The 16,383-nt window shown below is 35.5% G+C and overlaps 1 protein-coding gene across 2 annotated transcripts in view; it reads left to right on the top strand.

The window, feature by feature from the left end:
• The first annotated feature begins 1,643 nt into the window (after positions 1-1,643).
• Positions 1,644-16,383, top strand: part of LOC149533631 (eukaryotic translation initiation factor-like) — a 111,848-nt gene continuing 97,108 nt past the window's right edge. The window contains exon 1 of one of the 2 annotated variants that reach the window (XM_089807124.1): positions 1,644-1,931. The gene's annotated coding sequence lies outside the window, so the exon portion shown is untranslated. The remainder of the gene's footprint in view (positions 1,932-16,383) is intronic. The other variant, XM_089807123.1, reaches the window with a different exon arrangement.

Genomic DNA, 16,383 nt, shown 5'->3' with positions numbered 1-16,383 from the left:
TTTGCAAAGTTTGTAATTCATTTTAGAAGCTTAATATAGGCGACAACAATTGTGTTTATGCTATTTTGTGTCAATTTTGGACCTTCTTTCTTTCTGCAATTCTATGTGTAATGATATAATGATTTGATAAAACAATTTGTGAACTGTTCATGTTCCTCATTAGTTTGTCTCATTCCAACACCTAGTTGTAGAAAGGTAAGTCTATTTTTAGGTTGCAATTTGTGTTTTTAAAAGGTGAAATTGGTAAGAGAGAGGCATCTGTATTCCTCCTTTTACTAATTCATTCCTCAAACCTTATTACAAATTATTTATTAAGTTTTTATAGAAAGAAGTATTTTTTTTGTACTTCAAAAAGTTGAATAATCCTTCTCTGTCGGCTGTGTTTAAACTTTCATATCTCTTTTGGTGTATCACCTATTCATTAGTTTAACTATAGGTTTTAGGTTTATTTCCGGTAATCTCTCTCCTTTTCCCCTGCAAGTTTAAATTAAGTTCATGGAGATTTCACTGAATATTTTATAGAAGCCAGCCTAGAACCTGAAGGTCTCACCTCATTTGCATGTCCCACGTAGTGAAGTGATTCCCATGTTAGGTCATAATTACTAAACTTTTTCAGTTCAGTACTGGATGCAAATTCTAATACTTAATAGATAGTTAAATTGATTTTTTTTTTTAATGTTTTAAAAAATTAGGGTTCCATAATTATTTGGAAACTTTTTTCCCTTCTTATTTTGTATATCTTTATGTCAAAAATTTATTATTTATATGAAAGGAATATTTTTATATTAAAAAAGTATTTGTATATTTCAATTATTTCTAAAATATAGAGTTTAACAATCTTTAATTTTAAGTTCAAAGCTCATACAATATAGTATTAATCACTTTACACTAGTCCCTAATGAAATGGTCAGGGTTTAGAATTTGGACTATGATCTTGTTTAGGATTTTACCAATATAATGTTTGGATTATGATAGGTTAGAGTTAAGATTATGGTTGTTAATAATGTTTAGAGTTACAATTATGGTTAGAATAAGGAGTTAATAGTATTACAATTAGGATTATGATTTCAATTAAGATTAAGGCTAAGGTAACGATTGAGGTTATATTTAAGAATATGGCATGTTTCATTACTAAAGTTAGGGTTTTTACTATGGTTAGATTAGGGTCATGATTTAGGTTTATGTCATGATTAAGATTACGATTGTGTTTAGCTTTTGGATATGATATTATAAGAAAAAATATACCTACCTTCTTTTCTCTTAGCTCGTTTGTTTGTTAGAATTACATTGGCATTGGTAGGAACAAATTCTAAAAAACTTTAATCCTCAATTTGGATGCGTCAAATTAGAATTGGAAATTTTGATATGAAATGACGATTCATTAATTCCACCTCAGAAATTAGAATTAGAATTGAAATTGCTAATTAGAATTAAATCAAATTTTTTAAAATTTTTTTCCTACTCAACAAATTCCAATTCCAAATTAATTAATAAGACAAATCTCCACCATAAAACAAATACAACATTTACTAATTAGGAAAGAAACCCATCTTCACCTTCAATATCTATTTGTTATCCCCATTGCACCATCTGAACATTCACTCATTGCACCCTAAAGGGGTGATCGATTGCTAGTTGTAATTGCTTTCATCGCAAGTTTGTAAGTACGTACTTTGTTCCGCCACCCTTCACTTTTTTTTATGCGCTGCTCCTTTTTTCCCTTCACATCACAGCTTTGTTTAGCGGACTTCTCCTCCCAGCCAACATTTTTTATGTACAGAGATTTATACCGAAAAATGGAGCGTATTGAAAGCTTCATGGCGGACATTCTCCTAGAATTCGATTCCTCTCCGCTGGCTATTTGTGCATCCCTTTCAACTTTTCTGCTCTCCATACCCGCAGATATCAACTATGCTATGCAACAATTGCAGGTAAGCTACTACTCCGGCGTATTTTCTTAAAACTTCAGAATAGATGTTTTGCAAAATGGTTCCACAGCCGTGTAAGGATTATGATCGAATAAACAAACTTGTTAGACGGCAGGATTTATATTAACTTTCTCGTGCCTGACAGAGCTAGCTTGTTCCGCTATATAGTATAATAATTAGTCTTTTGGACTTCTAATTCCACAAAGGAGCCTCTTTTCAATACTAGTCGAAGTAAGATATTGAAGGTTTTATCTCAACGTTATTATAGGGTTATCAAATTTTGCAACTGAAAACCAAGAGCCCCGACTCTGGCGGACTGTAGGAGCGGAAATTAAGATCTTAAAATTCTAGCACCCAAAGATTGCAGAATTGTGGTAAATAGTGGTTGTTGTGGTGTTTTAGATCAACGATCGGGTTGCTTAGTAACAGAAAGCGAGGGTTCAGAGGGTTCTACAGCAAGATCGGAGGTTCAGTTGTAGCGGTTATTGAATTCCAGAGAGAGTTGTGCTTTTGTGCTTCTGACTGATTCCCCTATCAGTTCCAAATTTGCGGTGCTACTGCACAAGTAAAGAAATCAATGTAACGATAAGTGCAAATGTTTGCACTATCTGGCCTTCAGTTCTTTTTTAAATTGTCAGAAGTGTTCAACATTATTTTGAGTTTGATGATTTCATGTTTTCTTTGTTGGTATTGCTTTATTTGGTTTGCAGTTGGTTTAGTTTGACACATACAGAATAGCACTGACAATTATTTGTTTGGAAAGGGAAGACCTAGGGTCACGAATGATATGGTTAAGGAGGGTTCTTGCTCCAATCCCGATTTACCCATTATTACTTGTGTGTTAAGACATGGAAGAACAAATGTATTGTGAGATGTCTCTGTTTTGCCTTTCTAAATTGCTACCTTTTCCAGCGAGCTTACTAAGTTTTGGGGCTAGGTGTTGGCATGATGATGATGATTGAGATGATTAGAAATGTCAGATTGGTTGGATCATTGTACTAGTGTTGTCATTTTTGGCAACAAAATGATCTACAGGTCATAGATTGGTTATACCGGTGGACAGATTGGTCACAAAGATAAAATTGTTAAGTGTAGAGTGTATTGAGTAATTTACACTGCTATATGTAGTAAATTGGATGCGCAGTAGTATGATTGATGAATTATCGTATGTGGTTGATAGGACATGATCTTTGGAGCCATATCTATTCATTTATGAAGGAATCTACCGGAAATTTAGTAGAAGTGAGTATTTGATGAAGTTTGTGAAGAACATATAATCGAAATAGTATACTTATCTAGATCCGGTAATCCGGTAAAATTAGTTGAAAACTCAAAGTGATTAGTTGTGATTGAGTTGAGATCAAGGCACATAATTCAAGGTTATAGTGCTTGCTCATGAAATTTGAATTTCTTTTGGAGCTAACTAAGGATAACATGTTTAGGGTTTTTCCACTGCCTATAAGAGGGGTTGAAAGATCAATGTGCGGTGATGGTGAAATATTTGTTGTTGTGGATGCAGTACATTGTGATAGAAGCAATCAAGAGTAGAGCACTGCTCATAAATTTATAGGATCTGTCATGCATTGAGTGCAATTCTCAAATCATCTTTCACTTGTTGATTTTAGCAGGTTGACAATATAAATCCTGTAACAGGGTCACTCCTAATAGGGTGAGTAGGATCCTAATAGGTCTGAAGTTCAAATCCTCTAACAAGGTGATTCTCAGAAGGAGTTCTAAATCCTTTAATAGGGTAGGTCGTAACAGATCTTAATTGTAATCTCCTAATAGGGATAAATATTCTTAACTGGGTGGATGTAATACTCCTTACAGGGCAACTTATTACTGCACTAGTGAGAATTTGTGGATACTTATTCCCACCATGGTTTATCCCTTTCACCAATGGTTTGCATGTGAAAAATATTGTGTTAAATTGTTGCATGTGTTGATGTTTGATTTGCTTTGTTTCTAGTTTATGATTTCAATTGCTTGTTATATCTTGTGGAAGATAGTCGTGAAATTATTTAGGTTTTTGGTTACATTCATTCACCCCCCATTGTCTTCTAGCTTTAACCATTGGTATGAGAGCAAGTAAGCCTAACAACTTGGGGAAGGTCCTTGATGGAGACATGAAGTTTGTTCGATATTTGAGTAGTCTTGAAGGTCAAGTTGCAGAGGCTAAACATGCAATTGAGAGGTTAAAGAATCAATTAGCATTCAAGAGAAAAGAGGAAAGAGCTATGTGATCAATTGGAAGCATATCGTAATAGTCAATCTGAGGAAGTTGAAGCCCTAGTAATCGTGAATCAAGAGAATGAACAACTACACAAGAACAAGAAGAATGTTAAGAGGGAGTTAGAAGCTTTGGTCATCAGATGGGTTAGGAAATGGAAGCTAGGAAAGTTGTTGAGGAAGCAAGAAAGATATCAGAAGATGCCCTACAAGAAAAAGTTGATGAAATCTTCAAATCTAAACAAGAAGTTGGTACTGTGCATGCACATCTTTAGGAGACTAAGGAAATGCAAGATCTAAGAGGTGAGCTCAACAATTTGATGACGAGTAATGAAAGTTTGGGTAGAGAGAATGAAAAATTGCAAAATGAGCTAGATGCTGCAAATAGGTTGCTAAAGAAATTCAATGAAGTTTTGCAAACCTGAATGAGCAACTTTGGAACCGAAGGATGCATGGTGAGACTCATGGTCTTGGTTATACCGGTTATGAAGTTGGTGAAGCATCTTGATCTAAAAATCCCAAAAAAGATGACAAGTCTCCACCCAAGGTGAGCAAGAGAAGTTTCGGTAAGAAAGCCTACAAACCTGTTTGCTTTAACTATCATAAGGTAGGACATATTGCAAATATATATAAGAATAGGCCTAATGCATGCTCAATTCGTCATGATTTAGGTCACATTGCTAGAGTTTGCCGAAATAGTTCAAATGTTTTGAATGGTCATTGCTATAATTGCAACAAGTTTGGTCATAAAGTTAATGAGTGCAGGACAAGATTGAACAATCAAAGGACATTTGTGAATTGGGAGAGTCCTTATCAAAATGGTAATAGGTAGAATGTTTGCATGTTCACATTGCCACAACCATGGCCATATGGCAATCAATTGTAGATTGAGAACCAACAAAGGTAATGTCGGGCCTTGGAGATCTATCGAGATGGCATGTTTTCAGTGTCACAAGATTGGACATATAGCAAGGTTTTGCAGGATAAAGAACAAAGGAAAGCTACTAGTGAATCAAGAAAATGACAAGGGAAAGCAAATTTCTATAGTTGAAGAGTCAAAGAATCAGATGAGCAAGGTTTGGATCAAGAAGAATTAGAGTAAGTCATCAAAAGGGTCTACATCTCCATCGGGTGCAAATAATTAATCTGCCAACTAAGGCTGCATTAGCTTAGAGGGAGTTTCATTGTCAAATCTTTTTATGAACCTCCTAGATTCATGTGTGGTAAGGTGTATATGTGTAATTAGATCCATGATGATGTGACAAGATGTGGTATGAAGTTTAGTTGCATGATGAGATGATTGCCCTACCAAGAATAAGATTTTTTAGTGAAGCAGTGCTAGTTTTCCTCAACTGATGATGTATTTAATGTTGAAGTGCGATGGTTGATAAAAGGCTTTTTTGACTTCATTTTTCATTCACACATTCATAGAGAAAGCACAAAAGTGACATAAGTGATTACTTGAGCTCTCAAAGTGATCTAAGTTACCAAATGAAGAATTAATTGGTGTTTTTGTGCAAAATTGAGTATCATGTTCCAAATGTTCTTGAAGGAACCCTAGTTTCACAGCCTCAAAAGTTATTTATCGAATTTTTATCTTGAAATTGTTCCTAGAATCATGGTCACACCAGTTGTAGTTGTTGTTATCAAGCGGCCTTAGCTTGAATTCAAGAAATACCCATTCATAATTGGCGCCCTATCTAGTTTTCCCTACAGTGTTATGCTTGTCGAAGACATAAAAGCTTATATTCATTGCAAACTTGGAAACCTAGGTGCTATACCTAACTTTGATTTGTACAAGGAGTTGTGTGATGATAACCTAATGCTAAAGGAGAGAAGGAGAAGCTAGAAGAAGCAGAGAAAGACATTGGAGAGATGGGGAAAGAACAAGATGCTATCAAAACCTTGTTTGCATTGAAAACAAATAGTGTTGATGGTGAAGATAACCTACCGATTATCAAAGGGACAACTAATCTAAGCTCAGTGAGCCCTAAAGAGATGATGAATGTGGCTATAGCAATCAAATCTATAGCCATAAGAGATCAGAAGGAGGAACAAATTATTGAGCCCACCAGAGACATTATCAGATTTGGTGCAAGATGCAAAATTTGATGAAAAAGCCACACTTGTTGAGCAGTTAGATCAATTAGTGTCAGCTATTGGTTAACAAATGCAGAGTCTTGAGGAAGATGCCATACAAAGTATAAAAACTCAGTATTTTATGGTAGTTATTTTTTCTGCCATATAATTTTTAACTAATTCAAAATAACCAGGAAAAAATCTTAAATGAAAACATTAAATCACCCCTATTTGAAAATATAATTTGAATTGTATTTTTCTTCCCTTAAATATATAAAAATGATTTCTTTTTAAAGTTGCTTTGCAAATGCAGTGCACAATTTCAGATCTCTGATATGGTCTATTAAGAACCACCCAAAGTTTCTGGCCTTGTTTTAGGGTTGATAAGCCTCTCTACTAAGCAGATTATACAATCTAAATTATTAATATTCTAAATATTTGGATACAGCTTAAATATAGATTTTAATTGAGCCACAAAAAGTAATTTCATTTACTGATATATTAAATAGAAAATTTTATTTTGCTGCAAAAAAAAAATTCCTCATTGTAAAAGCAACAAATTTGTGACATCCCTTCCTAATCTGCCCTAAATCTGAATCCTACAATCATAACATAAACAAGATATACAAATTTATATATCTATATATCAGCTGAATGATTAGGATCAGATTATATCATAATCATAGGCTATCAATAACAATATGTAAGCATATTAAATTTTGGAGGAAAAAACATGATAGGTCCACTTAAAGCCATTTCTACACTAACCCAAGAGTGGATGTTTGCGAGAGCCCTGCTCTTTGCTTGCTTAGTGGTTTTCTTGCACTTTCTTTCCTTGTCAACGTCTCATCCTTTCTTGTACTTTCTTTCCCTATCATCTTTTTTTTTCCTCTTGCTCTTCTCATGCTGATGATGGATCACGGAGTGTGATTCAAAACTTTGATGCAAAAAATATTGCACATAATCAAATCCAGAAACATCTGTATTTCTCTAAACGTCTCATCCTCCCAAAATCATGTCACCTTGTGGAATTGGGATGAGGCTGTAATTAGCTCTATGTAAATGCCCTTTTTGTATCCTTACATGATGTAAGTGCCCTCTTTGCCTTCCTTGCATGACCCTCTTTACCCTCCTCTTACACCTCAAACTCTACCTATGAGATGGGTTGTGAACAGTTGAGAAGGTCTTATATTCTGTTATGAACATTGTGATCTCAAGATTATTTACAATTCATGGACTCATGTATAGATATATCCCAGTTACTTATAAATAAAATGGATATCAGTCTTCCAATCTGCAGATAAGTTCTTGGGCATAGATGCTGATCAATCTTATGAATTGCCTTCACCCTTGGGGTTCTTGGCTGACTTATTTCTATATTTCCTGATGATGGTGTTTGCAGATGTACTGATCTGCTGAGTATGTTTGATTGCCTCCATGATGCCCAGTGTGCAGATTATTGTTGGTACATTTGTATATTTGATCTACTCCCTTTGATGCTTTTTTTCAAGAAGAGGCTTGCATTATATAGTCCTCAAGAGGGAACTAATGGTCACAATCTTTGCCAAAGGTAGCATTTCTCAAAAGAGGTGTCTCCTCTGCAGAACTGCCACTGTATTATTTCAGTCTTTGTTTGTGTTGATGTCCCCTGGTAGGCTTAGACCAGTTAATCATAGATTCGTCCAAGTTTGAATAGGATGTATTTAATTTATGCAAGTAAGAAAACTATTTATATGATTATTAATAGAATAGAGATCTTATTATCCGTGATTATTAAGTTAATGCTAATCCTTATTGTTATTTTAATCTAAGAAGAACCCTTTGATGTAATCAGGCTGCTTAGACACCAATTCTCAATAGGCTCTCCCTCAAGGTTTACAGATCCAAGCCCTGAAGCCTTTCTTGGTACAATGCCCTCAAGGCACTCGGGGGTCATTGATCCCCACTCTATTTTGGGAATAACTGAATGGCTGGAATTTGCACTAGCCTCTCCTGAACGCATTGTTGACTTCCCTCCTTAAATATTAAAATTATAATAAGTCTAAACCATTCATATTCTACTGTAATCATCAATTAGAATCAACCATTAAATAATAGTTTCCAATTTGTGTACATACCTGGAACAAAACTATGTTTTTATGGATATAGTTTCCTGTGTATGGTACTTATATCTGTTTGACACTTTCTGTATATATATGTGCTTATTAAAATACTGATTGACTGCTCCGAGTCTCAATGTTTCATACACTTTAAGTGCTTATTTTACTGCTTCAGTCTCAATTGCTTTTCTTATTCTTTCTATCTAAAATATTTATGAGAAAATACATTACACATACCTTAGGTATGATAATCTTTACTACCAACAGACTAATGAATATCACTGCTTCTGTCATGTCCCCACTATTAGGGTCAGTTTAGGGCACATAATAGTTGCAAAGAATTGATAATAATTCTAACTAATAGTTCATATCCTTAATAAATTGTCTAAAAAAATAATAATTTACATTCATACTGATTAACATTCGTAATGAATGTTCTCCACCAAGCTATGCTTGGATCATTCCATGACATTCCCGATGAATGCCCTCCACCAAGTTGTACTTGGATCATTCTCTGACATTCAAAGTGAATGCCCTCCACCAAGTTTTACTTGGATCATTCACCACCAAGTGCACTTGGATCATAAAATAATATTCATACAAATGTCCTCCACCAAACATAGTTTGGATCGTATTATATGACATTCAAAATTGCCCTCCACCAAACATAGTTTGGATCGATTATTTTCCATAAGAAATTATATTCATTTTTTATATTGTACAATGTATATCAACTCTATATATCAATGAACATGATGCCATTCTCATAAGGTTATATAAATGAAAATTTATATAATTAATTACATACAATGATACATATTATAATTACGAAATTGTTATTAACCACAACAATAAAATTTATAAACAGATCCTTAAAATATACCTTCACCTTTGATGGGGTCCACGTCCTCCCTAATACGTCCCCCCAAATGCTGCTGCCTTTATTACCTTTTGGTTGTGTCAACCTTCACTGCATTTGCTGCTACGTGGATACCCCGTGAGTGGTAATTATGATTCACAGAGCCTCCATTTATACATTGATTTGTCCATCGTATTCCATGTCTATGTTTCCTTCCTTCTTCCACGTCACACTCTGCATTGTTTTGACTGGTTCGTACTTGTCCTCTGCTCGCAGGGTTCTTGATGACTCCCTTGTCCTATGTTCCTGTGTAAAACTTTGCAATTTTCCTTCTCATAAATTTGCCTACTTTAATTTATATGTTTATTTAATGGTCGGGGATCGCATCCCTTTGACGAGACTTTATATACCATTTATATAAGAAGAATACCATATATTAATTATTATAATTATTTATTATTATATTTCTGTAAATATGATTGTTATAGTCATTTATCAAATTTGATCATTTACTCATATTTTCCTATTATATAGACAATTCAATATGATCCTCTATTGTGCTAATGTAAATTGTTGATATTATAATGATTAATAAGACAAGATGATTTCCTAATGATGGATTGAGTACATATAAAAAAAATGTTTAGTTTTACATCAGTTATATGTCATTATGGGATTATGACAGCTTCCACTGTAATCACTGTAAATGTAAAGTTTCTGCAAATTCTGCTATAAATCAGACTGAGATAATACCTTCTTCTTGCTTCCTGAAGATGATCTTCTTTAGTTCTGACTTGAAGTGTTTATCAATAATATAAATACTATTCTGGAAATGTTCTTACTTTGCAATAATTTGAATAAGGCAGTAATGTATAGAAGCAGACTTTATTTTATATTGTGTGCTCTCTATCCTCAAACTTACCCTATATTTATATTGAATTCAAGAGGCATGTCCTTACAAAGGACATGACTCTTCTAGGTTGGCCCTTATAATAAACACATAATTATCCTCCAAGATCGGTGTCAATTAGAAGATCAAATTAGATAGCAAACAAAGTTTAACAACTATGCAAAATAAATATTATTTAATGTTCCCAAATGAGACGCCGATATGGTAATTCATAAAGGGTTATAAATAGGCAAATCCTACATGAGGATGCCCATGCTTTATCTGATCATGTACGATCTGCTGTTCAGATCAGTATGTTATCAAAGTTACATAGAATTAACACTCCCTCTTAACTTGATAATCATACTGAGAGATAACATATCTAGCAACATCAATCAAGATGAATAAACATAGATTAATACTCTATATCTATCTGAATCTTCTAAGCATGTGAATACCATGTCATATTACTATCTTGTGATATGACTTATCACTCATATCAGTGATAACAGTATTGCACGGAATGCAACACACAGGATAAAATCTGGAGGATGATTAAAGTCTTCCTTTATCCAAGTTGTGACTCATAGGTACTGGCAGACCTATATCCCAATATGATCCTAAGTTAAGATCTACCAATTCACAGGATAAACACCGAAGAATGATTAAATTCTTCCTTTATCTAAGTTGTGACTCATAGGCATAGAAATGTCTACATCACAATGTGATCTTGAACTCATCTAGAAATGATAGTAGTTCTCTACTATTTAGCACATTATCTAAGAGATCGTCATCTCTCATAATGACTTTAATACAAGTGTTCATTATCTCAAAGATCGTCACCTCTTAAATAATGAATACAAATGGTGAAGCCCATAACAATCAATAGCTTGACAATAATAATTTTAATTAAAAATTATTAATAATTAAAGGATACAAATGTATTACAATTCAACCATACCAAGTCTTTTCCTGAAGTGATCTATCTTCACTCGAGAGAGAGGTCTGTTAAGAATATCTGCTATCTGATTTGCAGTGCAAATGTATTCTAATTTTATAGTATTCCTATCTACCATATCTCTTACATAATGGTAGGAAATTTCAATATGCTTGGACCTCTCATGAAAAACAGGATTCACAGAAAGCTTGATAGAACTCTGATTATCACAATGAATAATAGTAGGATTCATGGGTTGACCAAATAATCCAACAAGTAACTTTCTAAGCCAAATTGCTTCCCAAGAGGCCATTTGCTCAGCTTCTGTGGAACTCTGTGCTACCGATGCCTGCTTTTCGCATATCCAAGATATCATCGCCAAGCCTAAACTGAAACAACATTTTGAAGTGCTTTTCCTATCAGTACCTGTTGCTCATTTTGTGCCCTGCCAATATTCAAATTTTAAATGCTTACCCGCCAACAGCTAGTTCCCAGAGTTAATGTTATTTTAAATGCCTGAGAAACATCAAAAAAAAAAAAAAAAAATCAAACTTATGATATGTTTCGGCCGGCCTGCATCCTATCCCACCGATTGGATCTTCTCAGGATCTATGACCCTCGCTACGTCGCCAAGAAAAGCTGCTCGATAGATATGCATAGCGACTTAGCGAGTGTTTGCCACGTGGATCGGCAGGCCCAGTTTGGTAGTGGTGGTTTTTTTGTTTTTTCGGTGTTGAGTTTGGATAAAGTCATTGGCGCTCACTACCTCGCTACTAGAAAGTTCAAACAGCTCGTCGTTAGCGACATAGCGAGTCACCGTGAAATGAGTGTTTGGTGGGACCTCATGCGACGTGGATGCTCGGGAGGGATTCTGACCGTCGGATCAATGCAAAATCAACAGTCCTCGCTAACTCGCCATGGAAAGATGCTCAGAAGATGTATATAGCAAGATAGCAATTCGCTGCCACGTGTCTTGTGGGGCCAGGTTTCTTCCATAAGCCATAGGGTGAACCTCGAACCAATGATGCGCCAAGAATGAGTGTACAGATTAATGACACGTCGGTAGTTGGTCGATTTCTCATTGGCTAGGGTGATGACAGTGCAAAAAGTGGACCAGTCCCTTCAGTGCATCTTTCACTATCGTCAGATCAGCATGGATCAAAGGTCCTCGTTAACTCGCTATGGGAAGATGCACGCTGTTTAGGTATAGCGAGTTAACGACCTGGCGACACGTGGATTGTGGGTCCTATTTTCCTTGGTGGGCCGCAAAAGCAAGAACTTACTGGACAAGTTGGAGAAAGGCCAGGTTTCTATTGGTCAACACATTGACAGAGTGGGTGTATCTTCAGGACCATCGGATGGTGGAAGATTGATGTTTCTCGCTAGGTCGTTATGGAAAGATGCTCGATCTTTAGCTATAGCGACATAGCGAGGATTTGCCATGTATCCTTAGAGTTCTGAGGGTCCAGTTGAGGCAGTAACGGTTAGATGCAGCTGGCGGTTAGTGTAACGTCGCGGTCAGGATTCTTTGAGAAAGGTTGGCGCAGTTAGTGAAGGAAGGAATGGTCAACCATGTAAGATCCGCGAGGTGGCAGAATGGAATGAACTGATTGACCCACGTGGCTCGTCCCGGTGCCAAGATAGATTGACTAAGTTAACTTGCTGATTCACGAACCAGGAACAGAGGAAATCAAGGTCTTTTGTGAATCCGATCTTCATGATCAATCCCAACCACCAGGAAATGAATGCTAAACGCGGGAGAGCACTCCACCGCCTCCAGTAATCCATCTACCTAGTCAGAGCACAGTTATGGCACCGTTTCTATCTTCTCGAGTCATTATTTGACACAAAAGATCAGATATCATCGCCCTAGATCTGTATTTATGATCAGATTTTCCCATGATTGTTCTCTGCAGGACTTCAATGCAGTGGTTGAGGAGTAACTACAATTAGAGGACATCTCAGTTATGCCTGCACTATAAAGACAAATTTTGTAAATTTTGAAAGGGTCGAAACATTCTCTGTTGTTCTCTGCTATTGCTTTGCAATTCCAGTGTAAAATTTCCCTTGCCTCTGAATTGTATGATTCTCTACCTTATCCCCTTCAGCCATTGGTATGAAAGTGCAAGAATTCTTTGCCTTCGCCATTGTTTTGCGAAAGTCTATCTTTCAGCCTATGAATGACATATAAGTGAATCTTCTCTTTCCTTGTGTCATTCATTCAGCTTTTCTGGTCTGCATGTGGTTATTAGATTAAAAGCAAGCCTGAATGTGTATATCCTTAGTTTCATTTTGGTTCAATAGTGCATATATGGGCAGAGATTGGTTTGAACACTCTATTTTGGTGCATCACCTCTTTAGATTAGATTAGGTAGATTTGCTTTCATGCTCTCCTTCTCCCTTTTCCTCTCCAAGAGTAGTTAGGTGCATCCTGATAGTAAGAGGAAGCCGGCCTTCTCCGGAGACTCAACCTCACAGTTCAAGTCCCACAACTTGGAGGTTGTTTCCATGTTTCACTAGGTTGTCCTCACGCATAGGCTTTGGACAAGGGTGCAAACCTAAGTGACAACAGTAACACTTCCAGCCCAATCTGAGTCTGTGTACCCTTGTAAATCCAAGTCAACTTTCTCATACTTGAGCCCAAGATTAAGCAAGATGTGTTTGAGTGCAACTAGGTGAATCTCCTTTGGCTCACACATAAACTGACTTAAGGCATTAACAACATAACAAATATCAAGTCTTGTATTTACCAAGTACATAAGAGACCCAATCATCTGTTTGTAAAGAATAGAATCTATCGAAGGTGATTCTACTGCTGCTTCCTTAAGTTTATGTAGATTAGTCTCTATTGAAGAAGACATAGGCCAGCAATTCCACATTCCAAATCTCTTCAAGATGTCTAATGTATACTTTCCTTGATTAAGTATGTTGTTGTTAGAATTTTGCCATACTTCCAGTCTTAGGAAATAACGAAGGAGTCCTAAATCTTTCATCTCAAATTCTCTGATTAGATCTTTCTTGCATTGATCTATAAGATGATAATCACTTCTTGTTAGTGAATCATTAACATACAGTATCAAAATTACCATATCATCTTTATCCCTTTTATAATATAGATTTGGATTAGCTTCATTCTTAGAGAATTCTAAGTTGGTGAGATACTTATCAATTCTTTCATACCATGCCCTCGGATCCTGTTTAAGCCCATAGAGAGTTTTCTTGAGCCTGCAGACAAAATCTTTAGGGTTATGAGTTTCAAATCCTTTAGGTTGCTCCAAATATACCTCTTCTGTAATCTTCCCATTTAGAAATGTTGTTTTTACATCCATTTGATGTACTTGCCATCCCTTTGATGTTGCAATCGCTAGGATTGCTCTTATAGAGGTGCATCTAGCAACAGGAGCAAAGGTTTCTTCATAATCAATTCCCTCTTTCTAAGAGAATCCCTTGGCTACAAATCTAGCCTTATATTTTTTCAATGCTACCATCAGTAGTATGCTTGATTTTAAATATCCACTTAAAAGAAACAACGGGTTTTCCTTCAGGTCTTGGAACAATTTCCCAAACATCATTCTTAATAATGGATTGGTATTCTTCCGTCATAGCATCCTTCCAACCTGTGTGTTTAATAGGATCTTGAACATTGGTTGGTTCTAATTGAGATAAATCACTCATGTTTGCTACATAACTAGAAAGTCTTTTGGGTCTTTTGCTTTTTCTAAAGGTTCCAGATGGTGCAACAAAGTCTTGTGCTTCCTCTATTGTCTTTTTGGCCCAAAGTGGTCTTTTCTTTGGATTTTGAGTTTCCGCAAAATTAAGATTTTGAATTTCATCTTCAATTTCTTCAATGTTCTCCCTCTGAAACTTAGATTCAGTATTTTCTTCAGAACTAGGTAAGGGAGAGGGTTCTCCAGAACTTAGGGCTCTTTTGAATGCTAAATCTTCTTCAAATATTACATCCCTACTAAGCTCAATGTTTTTTTGACCAGGTATGAAAATCCTATATGCTTTGGATGTTTCACTAGACCCAACAAAAATAACTTTCCTCTTGGAGGCTTCTAACTTAGTTCTTTTTTCTTTTGGAACATATATATATATTGAGCACCCAAAAATTCTAAGATGACTTATATTAGGTTTAACCTTAGTAAAGGCTTCTTCAAGAGTTTTATCTTTAAGGTAGGAGTGAGGACTCCTGTTTTGAATATAGACAACAGTACAAGAGGCTTCTGCCCAAAGATAATATTCTAAATTTTGATCAAATATCATAGCTCTTGCTGCTTCTATAATTGTTCTATTCTTCCTTTCGGCTACCCCGTTTTGTTGTGGGTTATAAGGAACGGTATGCTCCCTCTTAATTCCTATTTCTTTACAAAACTCTTTAAACAAATCTGAAGTATATTCCCCTCCATTATCAATCCTAAGAGTTTTAATTTTGTGTTTTGATAAGTTTTTAGTTAAGTATTTGAATTCTTTAAATCTCTTAAGGATTTCTTCTGATTCTTTACACTTTAAGTAGTAAATCCAAGTTTTTCCAGAGAAGTCATCTATAAAAAGTATATAGTACCAAAATCCTCCAAGAGAAGGAATAGACATAGGTCTACATAAATCTGAGTGGATTAATTCCAAAGCATTGTTAGTTTTTCTAGTGCTATCATGAAATGGACTTTTGGTGTTCTTACCCAGAGTGCATCCTTTGCATATGCTTGAGTGATCTTTATTCAACTTAGGTAAACCAATTTACCATCTTCTCTATAGTTGATAAGGTTTTGAAATTTAGATGTCCTAACCTTCTATGCCATATTTCGTTTATATCAACAATTTCACGAATTAAGGTTTGAATAGGTTGACAAGGTCCTGTGTTTAATTCATACAAGTATCCCTTTCTTTGACCAATCAATTTTGATTTCTTAAATGAAGAGTTCTTAGACCAGGTGATTACTTTACCATTGATGAATGCAACATTATGTCCATCATCTTCAAGTGCTGTAATCGAGATTAGATTCCTTTTTATTCTTGGTACATAGAGTACTCCTTTGAGATGTAGAGAACTATTTGACTTCAGTTTCAAGGTGCAATTCCCAATTCCTTTGACTGAATGAGCGGAATTATCACCAACGGTAACTTTGCTATCAACTTCTTCAAATATAGAGTCCAGTGCTTCTTTGTATCCTAGAATTTGTCAAGATGATTCACTATCAATTACCCATGCTTTGCTTGATACTTCATTTGATAGTGCAGAATACAATACATGATTCTCAGCATCATATTTATCTTCTTTCCTAGTAATGTTTGTATAGTTTACTTGCTGCTTTGTGTTCTCAGGGCAATTAGATCTATGGCGTCCAAATTTTTCACATTTGAAG

Source organism: Cupressus sempervirens, chromosome 10 (genome assembly GCF_028749045.1).
Source record: "Cupressus sempervirens isolate cs-2001-9-10 chromosome 10, ASM2874904v1, whole genome shotgun sequence".
Classification (NCBI taxonomy): Eukaryota; Viridiplantae; Streptophyta; class Pinopsida; order Cupressales; family Cupressaceae; genus Cupressus; species Cupressus sempervirens.
The sequence above is the reverse complement of the archived record's forward strand: the minus strand, read 5'-3'. Positions and strand labels throughout refer to the sequence as shown.